The sequence below is a fragment of the Notamacropus eugenii genome, chromosome 5 (genome assembly GCF_028372415.1).
Source record: "Notamacropus eugenii isolate mMacEug1 chromosome 5, mMacEug1.pri_v2, whole genome shotgun sequence".
Taxonomy (NCBI): Eukaryota; Metazoa; Chordata; class Mammalia; order Diprotodontia; family Macropodidae; genus Notamacropus; species Notamacropus eugenii.
The window spans coordinates 447695197-447707934 of record NC_092876.1 but is presented as its reverse complement, the minus strand read 5'-3'; the positions used below and the strand labels follow the sequence as shown (position 1 = coordinate 447707934).

Below are 12738 nucleotides of genomic sequence, written 5' to 3'. Positions count from 1 at the left end.
GGTTGAGGTGGTTTTTTGTGTGTGCACATCTATGTGTATGCATGTATATATGTAGATATAGATACATACATACATGTACATGTATATGTTTTACATATAAGTGTTTAATTAACTATTTCCCAATTACATTTTAAAAAAATTTCAACATTCATTAATTTTTTTGGAATTCCCAATTCTCTCCCCCTTCTTCCCCATCCCCATTCCTAGAAAAGTCAAGTAATAAATTTATTATACATGTGAAATTATGCAGAACATGTTTCCTATTAGCCACGTGTAAAAGAAAACACACACACATCATCATACGGTATTGTTCTTGCTGTCTGCAATGTTCTAATTTTGCTCATTTTGCTTTGCATCAGTTGTATAAGACTTCCCAGGATTTTCTGAAGCCATAATGCTTATCATTTCTTATAGCATGATACTATTCCTCCACAACCATATACTACAACTTGTTCAGTCATGCCTCAGTGATGGGCACCTCCTCAATTTTCAATTCTTTGCTATCAAAAAAAAAAGCTGCCATAAATATTTTTAAATAAATAGATCTTTTCCCCTTTTCTTTGATCTCTTTGTGATACATATAAGCCTTTGTGATAGAATATCTGTTTACAGAAAATTGTGATCTTGTTATCAATTTTTTATAAATAACGATCTACGGGCTCTTGTATAGATAAAATAACTGATTGTAGTTGAATAAAAATATTAGATGTAAGATTATCCCCTAGAGGCTCATTGAAGCCATCCTTGGCAAAATTCCAATAGAGGATAGTGCAACAGGCATCCTTTTCCCATATGACATTGATCTGTTTCATCAGGTCTCTATACTTTGAACATTTTTGGTTCATGTCAGAGATTATGATGCCATGGCAACATCTATTAAAAGTTTTGTTTATACGTTTTTTATAAGTCAATTAATATCTAAACAATTATTGGCAATACCTTGATCTGTGATGGTGATACAGATCAAGTACACTTTGTAGTTTCAGTTTTTCAGAATATTTTGAGGTCTTTATCTGTATAATGGGGATTTGTTATTGGTTAGTCCAAGAAGGATAGTAATCTTTAATGTGTATCATTCTAGACATGACATTGTTTTGAAAAGTATTTGGTAGCTGCTAAAATTTTTCAGACAAATCATGCGGTGCACAATTTTTACTGTTTTCTGCAGTAACAATAATACTAATTGTTCCCATAAGGCAGGAGCAGGGCATTGGATTCTCATTCTCTCTCTACTACAGTGTTGCTCTTAGCTCTGGACACATTTGTATGGGCAGAGTGGTTTGAATCTTAGGAGTTTCTGATATCGAACACTGTCAGGATCTATCTCACACACTTTGGTTCTTTATATTCCCACCCAGAGTTTCCCAAAGGAGAAAAAAATTGTATTAAGTGTACAAAATAAATCAGCTACATATTCCTGCCTCACAAATGAAATATTAAGCACAAAAATTCAAAAGAAGACATAATAAATTAAAATTCACTTTCAGGAGATTCAGACTAAAAACCATCAAAATGTAAAACAACTTGTGAGACTGCTAAAATAGACATTACTACATCTTGCTTTAGCTCTACAGAGTGTCCCTCAAAGTCTATTTCTTCTGATCAGCCAGGTCAAGGAGGGGAGTTTGTCCTGCTATCCCTGGGCATTTCCGAGAAGGTTATAGTTGCAGAACAGTACTTCTGTTACCAGTTAACACAGACTCAAGGATTTAAGCTTTCGCAGAACAACATTGGACTTAAAACACCTCTCTACCAATTTCATGTTTATTATCATTTTTCCCCCAAATTATAGTATTGGTAAAGAATTTTCCATATAGATATGAAATACTTAGAATTCTCCCTATATTTAATTCTATTTTTCTATATTTCAAGTACATGGAGAGTTCATGAATATGGAACTGAGTCAGACCGCAAAAATCAACAGACAATTTAAATATCACAGTTCTCAGGCATCTTCTTCAACAATTGCTGAGCTGTTACTTTCTTCTTTATGTTTCTCTTATTTTTGGCACACATTTTTTTGGTTCTCAGTCAATACATTGTGATCAAATGAGATAATATTTGTAAAGCACTTAGCATAGTAAGTAATAGTGAATGTATATCACATACACACACACACATACACACACACACACAAAGATAATCTGGCACATATAGGCACTTAATGAATGCTTATTTTCTTTACTCCTTCCTTTCATATATATGCTTCTTTTGATGATGTAAGCTACATATGTGTTGTATAAAGCATTCCTTTTTGTCATTTTTATTGTCATTATAAATATTATTATTTAAGGATGGCGAGTCTAGGTTAAGGTGGAAAATCTAGCACATTGTTAAATTTATGACTTTTCTTTCAAATTTCTAATAATATTTCCATGTAGCAGTGTCCTTGTGTAGTATACTTTATTTCATCTGTAACATTCTGTGTAAATACCTCTCATATAGAGTTGTCAAAATCCTGTAACATATTAAGCCAAATAGATGTTCGAATTCACTCGTCCTAAATTACTATGAATGTATAGGATTAATGAATGAAATGCACATGCAAGCACTGTTACTAGCTCATGTTTTTTTTCTTTCAATTTCAGAGGATGACAAAAAGCATTTAGGGATGACTGATAGAGTAAAGCTAAAAACTAGCATTGCTATCACCTTATTTTTTCCCATTGCATCCTCGAATCTCAAATATCATTGTATTTTCTATTAAAAAATGCATTTTAAGCCATTAAATGATCAATGATCTTTATGACCATTTCAAGTTATATTTCCTCTGCACATCTAATGGTTTGGTTCTAAATTTAACAAGTCCCATTTGATACTGAAGTGCCACAAAATGAAATTTCCTTCATTCTTCTTGTTATTTTTTTTTTACCTGTTAAGCTACTGAGCTGAGTCTTGTAAGTGCAGTGCTTATAATGCTTCATTATAGACACAATTGTGCAATTAGAATGCATGCATGGTGAAACTCAGGGATACATTCTCAGTGTAGAGCAAGTGAATACAGCAGCAGAGCAGCAAGAGACAGCCATGGTTGCCAAAGCTAATTTGCCAGTAGGCAGGAAGCATCAGAATCTGTGTTCTACCTGGGTTCACTTTTATTGCCTCAAGCTGCACTCGTAAAAGAAAGGAAAGAAGGAAGGGAATAATAGGAGTGAAACAGGCATGGAGGAGAAAGAGAGAGAATTGAAAAAGTATTTGGGGGAATAGGAGAAGGAGAAAAGAAAGAGAAAGAAAATGGAGGATGCCAGTTACCTATCAATAACTGCCTCATACCCCAACCCAATAAGATGACATATACTGCATCTGAGAGATGTGAAACATCACTTTTGGTCCCAAGTTCTGCCATTTCCTCATAATCTGTTAGTATCTAGTCCAGTTTGTTTTTGTTCTTTTTTTTTTTTTTGTCTTTTTCTTTTCCTTTCCTTTCTTTTTTTTTGAAAGAACAAGTTCCAAGTAGTGGGGGAAACAGTACTATTGAAACAATAGAATACAGAATTAGGCACAGAAGTTCATAATCAATTTCAGTATTCTTTTTTTCTTTCATCTTTAAAATACTTAACATATTTGCTTTTTATGATGCTAGACATTTAATTTTATTACAAAAGAAATCCAAGTGTGAAAATGCAATTTAAGATCTTTTTATCTTTTCTGTCCCCAGGCTCTTATACGTAGAAAAAGTGCTAAGTTTTTCTCTGTAAGATATCAATCATTCTTGTGCAAAAGACTGCTGCATATTCTTCCAGATTATTTCTATAACTATAGCTCATTGTCTAGTGAGAACACTCAGGGAAAAAATCCCATTATTGATCTTGCAAGTATTATCCAAATGGTAATTGAGCTAGGGGAAACTGAAAACAAAAAAACAACTTGGGCTAACAGGTCCCTTTGTAAACATGGCAGATGAAACAGGTAAAATAAATAGTTCTGGCACAAACCAGCGCTTCATTTCTTTAAATTCTGTGATGGAATGAAATATAACACTTTCAGATCAAAAGTTAAAAAGTTAACTCAAAAGTTAAAAAAAGTTTAGAAGTTAAAAAAAGCAGGTTTATATAGCTACAACACAAAAAATAAGATATTCCACAACTGTAACACTTAGTTCAAGTAGATGCATTTTGCCTTTCCTCCAGCTGTGTGACCTTGGACAAGTATCTTAATCCTGTTTTCCTCAGTTTCCTCATCTGTAAAATGAGCAGAAGAGCAAAATGGGAAATCAGTATCTTTGTTAAGAAAACAAAAATGCGGTCAAGAAGAGTTGGACTTGACTGAAACAACTGAACATTCACCAGACCAATAAATTCCCGAGAAAAGCTCTGTCGTATATGATGTGATGAGAAGAACCTTGGTAGATAGTGATCCTCTCACAAAATGATACTAGTTCCATTCATTAAAGTTAGTAGAGTGACACCCAGTGCAGCTGAATCAACCATACCTACTATTTCATTTTTCTTGCCAATATGGATGCAGTTAAGACACCACTTAAAATGGAGGTCTGGGGAATTTCTTTCCTGCACAACTTTCTCCATTCTGAAAACAGTGTTCAAAAAGAGATCCCCTAAGCAGCAAAGCTAATTCTCAAATGTATTGCTCTTGTGCTAAAGGTTGTCAAGTTGCCTTAGAGTCTGGTTTACCTCCAACGGATAACTGCAAAAACCTTTAACTTCTTGGAAGATGCCACTTCCTGTGGTACTTATCACAAAAGTCCTACTACAGTTATCCACAACTTCTCAGGAACAAGGCTCACCAGGGTACTCTTCCATCTTGAATGTAGCAGTAGTTACTATAATAAACATATGATATTGTCTTCATTTTCCAGATGAATAAATGAATAAAATGAACTTCACAAAGGAAAGATTTGGCTTGCCTAATGTCACCTAGCTTGGACAAAATAGAAACTGGACTCAAAAGTCGGTCTTTTGACCTTGTCTGCACTTTTTCTAACATGTCATAAGCTTGCATGAACTTCACAGACTCGAGTGATGTTCATATAATCCCAAAGTGAACAATAATACAAGAATGTGGTCTCAAATTATTGACTAATTATTTAAGTTCATTTTATTTGGAGGCAGATAGGGGGTCCATGTACAGGGCTCTGGGTTTGGAGTCAGTGTGATCTAAATCAAAACTAGTCTCAGATACTTACTAGCTGTGCAACATAGGGAAATTACCTAAACTTGGTCTGCTTCAGTTTTCTCAATTATAAGAGAATAATAATAGCACCTACCTAAGGGGGTTGTTTGGAAGATCAAATGGGATATTTGTAAAAGTTAACATAGTGCCTGGCACATAGTAGGTGCTTGGTTCTTATTTTTTCCTTCCTTCTTCCCTCTTCCATTCCTTCCTTTCTTCCTTCCATCCTTCCTTCTTCCTTCTCTCTTATTTAAAGTGCAAGCTCCTTGAAAACAGATGGAATTAATTATTTTTTAAATTTTGTGTAGGAAAGCTAGGGGGTGCAGTGGATAGAGAATTGATCCTAGAGTCAGAAAACTCATCTTCCTGGGTTCAAAGCTGTTTTTACACATGTATATATTCACTATTGAGATTGCTTCATTTTCTATGATACCTTTAATCAAAATGTAGTTTCTTTATATTTTTTAATTAGATCTATTTTTGCTTTTGCTTTATCTGAAGCATAAAGAATTCTCCTACTGCTCCTTATTTTGATTTTGTTTTGTCTTTCTATTTCAAGTAAGGTTCTTGTAAACAATATATTGTTGAATTCTGTTTTCTAATCCATTCTGTTATCCACTTCAATTTTATTGGTGAGGTCATCCTATTTACATTCATAGCTATGATTGTTAGTTGTGTTTTGCATCATTATATTTCCTTCTGTTTAACCTCTACTCTGTTTTACTCTGGCTATCCTCAAAAAAAAAATCTATTTTTTTCTGACCTCTGCCTCTTTTAATTTGGCCTCTCATCATACCCTTCTTACTTTCTCTTATTACCTTTCCCTCCTGCTTCCCTGTTGGGTAAGATAGATTTCTATACCCATCCAAGTACATAGATAGATAGATAGATAGATAGATAGATAGATAGATAGATAGATAGATAGATAGATAGATAGATGATAGATAGATATGGATATAGATATCGTCTTCCTTCTTTAAACTAGTTCACTTGAGTATGAGGTTCAAGAACTGCCCACTCACTGCTAACCTACATTTTCTCCAGAACTGTAAAAACTCTTCCTTGCATGGTACTTTTATAAAACTGAGATAATTTTCCCTATTCTTCTTCTCCCTTTATCTTTCTCCCAATGCATCTCTTTTTCTCAGTGCTCCATTGTTTTGTTTGTTTTCCCTGAAGGATTACATTTTGATTTACCAGATAGGTTATTCTTGGTTATAATCCTAGATCTTGTGCTTTCCAGAATATCATATTCCAAGCTCTTCTCTTCTTTTTAATGTTAGCTGTTAAATCTCATGTGATTCTGACTATAGCTCCACAATATTTGAATGCTTTCTTTCCAGCTGTTTGAAGTATTTTCTCTTTAGCCTGGAACCTCTGCAATTTGGCTATAATATGTTAAGGACTTTGCATTTTGGGATCTCTTTCAGGAGGTGATTGGTAGATTCTTTCAATTTCTATTTTGCCCTCTGGTTCTAGGATATCAGGGCAGTTGAAATATGATGTCCACTCTCTTTTACTGATCATGGTTTTCAGATAGTCCAATAATTTATAAATTATCTCTCCTTGATCTATTTTCCAGGTCAATTCTTTTAATGAGACATTTCACATTTTCTTCTATTATTTCCTTCTTTTAACTTTGTTATTGTTTGTTGATGTCTCATAGAGTCATTAACTCCTAATTCTAAGTGTTCAAGATCTGTTTTCCTCAATTTGCTTTTATAACTTTTTTTTGGTGAATTCAGTTTTTTTAAGAAGTTCTTTTCTTCATTGAGCTTTTGATACCCCTTTTACTATTTATCCAATTACATTTTAAGGTCGACCCCTTATCCCTTGTTATTAAAAGCCCTTCTCTCTTCCCCGGAACTGCAGCTAGGAAGGGGGTATAGGCAAAACAACAACTGGCCCACTGCCCAACACTGGGAAAGGGGTCCTCTGCAATCTCTTTTTGCCCAGTTGCCTTATCTCTTTACTATCTGGGCTGAAAGCTCCTGGAGCAGCTGCTGCTGCTACTGTTGCTGCTGCTACTGTTGCCACCACGGCCCACAGCTCATGCTGCTGTCCTATGGGCTCCAGCTCAACCTCCACTCCAGGGTCACAGCCCTGCCCTAATAGCCTTCTAAGTTATCTCTGGCTGCAGAAACATGTCATCCAACACTTTGTTGACTATGCCATTGAAGAATTTGATCTGATACATTATCTTAAAGTTGTCTGGAAAGTAATCTTGGTAGGACTTAGTTGTGATGCTTCTTTTAATTTGATATCTTTACTCTTAAGGAATTATATTGTTTTAAAATTATAATGTCAAAGCTAGTTTACTAAAAGTTACTTCTTAGACGTTTCCTGAACCCCAGCAGCTAGATGGTCCCTTAAAGTTACTTTGTATTTATTTTGAACATGTTGTGGTTCAGTTGTGTCTGATTCTTATGACCTCATTTGAGTTTCTCTGGACAAAGATACTTGAAAGATTTGCCTTTTCCTTCTCCAACTCACTTTTTACAGATGAGGAAATAGAGACAAACAATGTTAAGTGATTTGCCCAGGGTCACAAAGCTAGAAAGTTTCTGAGGCTGGATTTGAACTCAGGTCTTCCCGACTCCAGGCCTGGCACTCTATCAAGTGACCCACTAGTTGCCCCATTGTGAGCAATTTTTTTTTTTTTTTGCTTTGTAACTGTGCATCTTATTTCCCTGAGTAGAATACAATCTCCTTCATCAGAAAAACTATTTCATTTTTATATTTCTCTCTAGCAACCTGCACAATTCCTAGCACACAGAATGCAATTAAATAATATTATATTCATAAATCAACATGATTAATTGATTAAAAACTCATTGTAGCTTATTAGCCACAGAGACCATGTTAAAGAACTAAATTTTCCAATACTTTGACACATTCTTCTTTGTGTGATTTTTGTTGTTGAACTCAAAGACTTTTGTGGGGAAGAACTCCAATAATGTTTTTCCTCACAACATTCTACCATAAACAGTAGTTTGTGATAGTAAAGGAGACAGAGTCAAGATGGCAGAATATCATCCTAATTCTCCCTCTCAATACTTATAAAATGATCTGGAAAATGATCAGATTAGATTAGATTAGAATGATTAGTGATTAAGAAATCTAAGAAAAACAAATCGCAGCAAGTCATGTTTTCACCACAGGTCTCTACAGAGAGACAGAGAAAGCAATGTCACTAAAAATCTAGCCTAGAAGGAAAATGTGAAGCATTGTATTGCAGGAACTGGAAGAAGAATGTGTCCACATACTGGGGTCAGAAGTGTGCCAAGACACACATAAGGGGGCCTGACTTTGTTTAAAGTACAGGAATAGGTGCCAATTGGCACCGCTATTGCTCACTTTCCAGTCAAAGGTCACACATGAAAAGTGGACTGAGGAGAGGACCTGAATGTTTATTTTAGGGTAAAGAGATTTAGGTTGAGTTCCCAGTAAACAGTGAATTCAGATACAAGCAGCAATGTTGTTTTGACTCTAAGAACTGAGCGGGGTTTCAGTATTGGCTTCCATCTTTATCTGAAATGAAGTGAAAAAAAAAAATGCAGGATCTGGTAGTTCTATTACAGAGACAAAAAGTCTTCTGGATGACTGACATTGGGTGAGGTTATTCAAAGTCTATTGGAACTCCATCAAAGGCAAGTACAACAGAGTGTTGCTCAGAACCAAACCGAAGAGAGAAACTTGCAGAGTTCAGTTCAGGAAGACATCACCAAATCTTTTCCAGGTAAGAGCAATCTGGAAGTATTTAAAATCTTGTGGTCCCTAGACTGAGCAATACCTGAGAGTTTTGATCAAACCAACAGTTTGTATCCCAAGAAAGAAGCAACAGGATCACGTCAAACACTCCTACTCAAAAGAACACCGGGCCGAGCCACAACGTAAAGTCTAAATTCTGAAAGAAGACTCTAAGAACATGATAGCAAACAAAGAAAAAAGGAATCTCAGCATTTTACAAAATGAGTGTATCAACAGGAATTTTCAAGATTCCAGCATGAAAAAGAATAAACCTAAAGCATCTACATTCAAAGTCTCAAATCCAACACAACACAGTCACTAGTTCAATTAATATTCCTAGAAGAGATAAATTTCGATTATTCGTATTTATGTTTAGCACATAAATGATAATGTTAGAAAAAGGAAATAAATGAGAACTATAGAAGAATGAATTGGAAATGAAATTAATACTTTGATTATAAAAGTCACAAAACCTTACCTAAACTACAAACTCTTGAACCAAATAGAACATAATGAATCTATGAGAAAGCAAAATATATCAAAACAAAGGTAAATGTCTGAAAAATTGAAAAAAAAAATTTCTTTTAGAAAAATAAGTGACCTGAATAACAGATCCAGGAGAGATAATTTGAGAATTGTTGATCTATTGACCAAAAAAAAAAATCATGACCAAAAAATAAAAAAAAAAAGCTCTGAGATCATTTTTTAAGAAATCATAAAAGAAAACTTCCCATGTTTCTTGGAACCAGAGGTCAAAGTTGAAGTAAAAAGAAACTTGCAGTTGTACACTGAAAGAGGTCACATAATGAAAACTCCCAAAACATTATAGCCAAAATCTAGAGTTTTTAGATAAAATACAAAAATACCACAAGTAGCCAGAAAAAAGTCAATTATTTGACTGCATTAAGTACTTTCAGCAGCAATTTAAAGGAGCTGAAAGTTTTGAATATGATATTCCAGAAGGCAAAAGATTAGTCTTACAAACAGAAATGAATAACCTAATGATTAAAACTGGGTTCTTTAATAAAATAAAAGACTTTCTAATATTCCTGATGAAAAGATAAAAGCTTCATAGAAACTTTGAAGTACAGACATATTAGCTATGAGAAAAATAAAAAGGTAAATGTAAGTGAATAATCATAAAAAATGTAATCAACAAAAAGTTAGCATGTTACTATGGGGAAATTACATGTGTCGCCTCAGAACTCCATCATCCTCAGGCATCATATAGTTTAGTTAGATAGAGGACCAGACAATGGTTCTATTAGGTTTCGATGAGCTTAAAAGTAGAATGTAAAGTGGAAAGTAGAAGAACACACTAGGAGGGGGAAAAGAAGAGAAAGGATGGAGAAAATTCTCTCATATAATTAGAGTGTAAGCCGAAATTTATAGATACCTTGGAGGAAGGTAAAGGGAATGATTGGATATCATTTTCATCTGAACTGGACAAAGTAGTTAAGAATCTACATATAAACAAAGGTTGTTCTTGTTACTGAATCTTCATGACCTCATTTGGAGTTTTCTTGGCAAAGATATTGGAATGGTTGGCTATTTCCTTCTCCACTTCATTTTACCAATGAAGAACTAAAGCAAAACAGAGTTAAGTGATTTTAACAAGGTCACACAGCTAGTAACTGTCTAAGAGTACAATTGACCTCATGAAGATGAGTCTTCCTGACTTCAGGCCTGGAATACTATCCACTGTGACACCTTAATCCCCACAAGTGAGTCCAAAGAAAGGCTGAAATATACTTTAATGTAGATGATAGAGGATGGTGAGGAGATAGAGTGTACCTACATACTGCACCAATGGATTTCAGTTACAGTTATTCATTGTGTTCATCAATCTCTTCCTTAGTCATTAATGTTCCATTGTTGATGACAAGATCACAGTGGCTTTCTTTTCTTAGCAACCTTTTCCATTTTCATCCATTCCCAGTAATACCTTTCAAAATAAACCTTACAATTCTCATTGGGTCTTCTTAAGGCAGACACTTGATTATTTGTATGTTGAACAGAACTAGATGGCTCTTGAAATACTGTTAGAAATGAGTGAGTTGCAGCAGTCCCCTAAGATTCTAAAAATTCAAATAGAGGTGCACCTATTTTACTTCATCTTATCTCATGAAGCCTCCTGCTAGTGAACTGTATACAATTAATACTCCCTCTGAATTCCATGGCCCATGAGATTTCCCTGGACAAGCCTATCTTCTTTAATTTGCACTACTTTCTAATGTGTATAATGAAGACCACAACTACAAGCAAAGTAATTATGAAATCCTGGACACTTGGTAGATGTCCTGCACACCTCTCCTGGATCTTAAACTATGTTGGTCAGCAACGTGCTTACATTTGTACTGAATGGCCTGATTTCCACTTAAAGACGTGTAATAAAAGACATTGCAAAATTGTAGTGAACTTTGCAAGAGAGGAAAATTGGGCATTCCTTTGGAAACTTCATATTTTTATGTTGTGTATAAATGTGTACAAAGACTTAGTTACTGAAATAGATTAAACTCACGAAGGAAACAGGAGGGAAAGAGGAAAATAAGAAGGAGGATAAATTAAGAGCAGGAAAGCAAAACAAATGCTAAGGTTGTATAAAAATATACATAGCATCTCTTTTTGTAGTGGCAAAAATTAAAAGTTAAGGAGTGGTCATCTACTGAGGAATAACTAAACAAGATGTGATATATAAAAGTGGCAGAATACCAGTTAGGTGCAAGAAATGATGAAGGGAATGGTTCCAGAAAAGCATGGCATGACTTATGTGAACTAATACAGACTGAAGTAAGTAGAATCAAACTATGAATAATATTATAAAGAAAAACATGTTCAATAATAGGAACTTGGATCAATGAAATGAACAACCACAGTTCCACAGGACTTGTGATGATTCATGCTACCCACCTACTAGTAGAGAGGTGATGAACTGAATACAGATTTGGACACATTTGTACAGACATGGTTAATGCAGAAATTGATTTGGCTTGACTATACACTTTTTTTTCTGTCTAAGTGGAGGTTAGGACAGAAATGGAAGGGAGACAAAGCAGATTTTTGCTGTTGGAAGAAAAGAATTACAGAAAAAGTTATTGTAGGAGGAGAAATTATCTCATCACCCTGTGTTTCCATTTCTAGATAAAAATCCAGGTCAAAGTCATTTGCTTTTGATTTCATAGCAACCAGTCCAATCTACCAGCTAGTTGAGACTTGCATTAGATATCTCAGCCAGTTGCTCCAATGCAGATCACCAGCATCTTTGTTTTGGTTTCTTCACAAGGTATCATAGCTCTGCCCCTGCAGTCAAATAGAGTTATTGCTAATGTCCAAAAGACTTTTAGTTGTCCTCTGGGATCGCTCTCAAAGAACATTATGAATGTCTTCTTAACTGTCCCCTTTACAAGCAAAAATTAAAATAGCCTCACACAATTATATACATAAGTGCAAAAGCCATCCCAACCCTATATTTCCTGTTCTTTCAGGCATCTAAAATTTCCCAGAAATTGCAGGACAAAAGCATGGCTATAAGCTGAAACAGTGGCTGCTTCAAGTCAGAGGTTCATTTGGGTTTATATGTGTTTAGGATTTAGCTTCTTTGTTCTTTATTAGACATAAATTTTCTATCTCTAATAAATGTGTGTCACTAAGCATCCTGGTTTAATTCAGGTTTTGAAACAGAAAAATATGTCCTTAGGCTATGAATAAAAACAATTATGTTGTGCTTTTGACTCCACAGTTGAGTTACTTATCTTACTTTTCTAATTGGAAGAATGAACTAAGATATATATTATATATAGTTAAATCATGGTGATTAAATATACACATTAAATAAGGATGATTTTTCAATTTAGTGCT

The 12738-nt window shown here is 34.6% G+C and overlaps 1 pseudogene; it reads right to left on the bottom strand.

Moving 5' to 3' along the window:
- Window positions 1–10767: 10767 nt before the first annotated feature.
- LOC140508040 (protein FAM221A-like) lies at window positions 10768–11324 on the bottom strand (annotated as a pseudogene).
- Between the last annotated feature and the right edge of the window lie 1414 nt (window positions 11325–12738).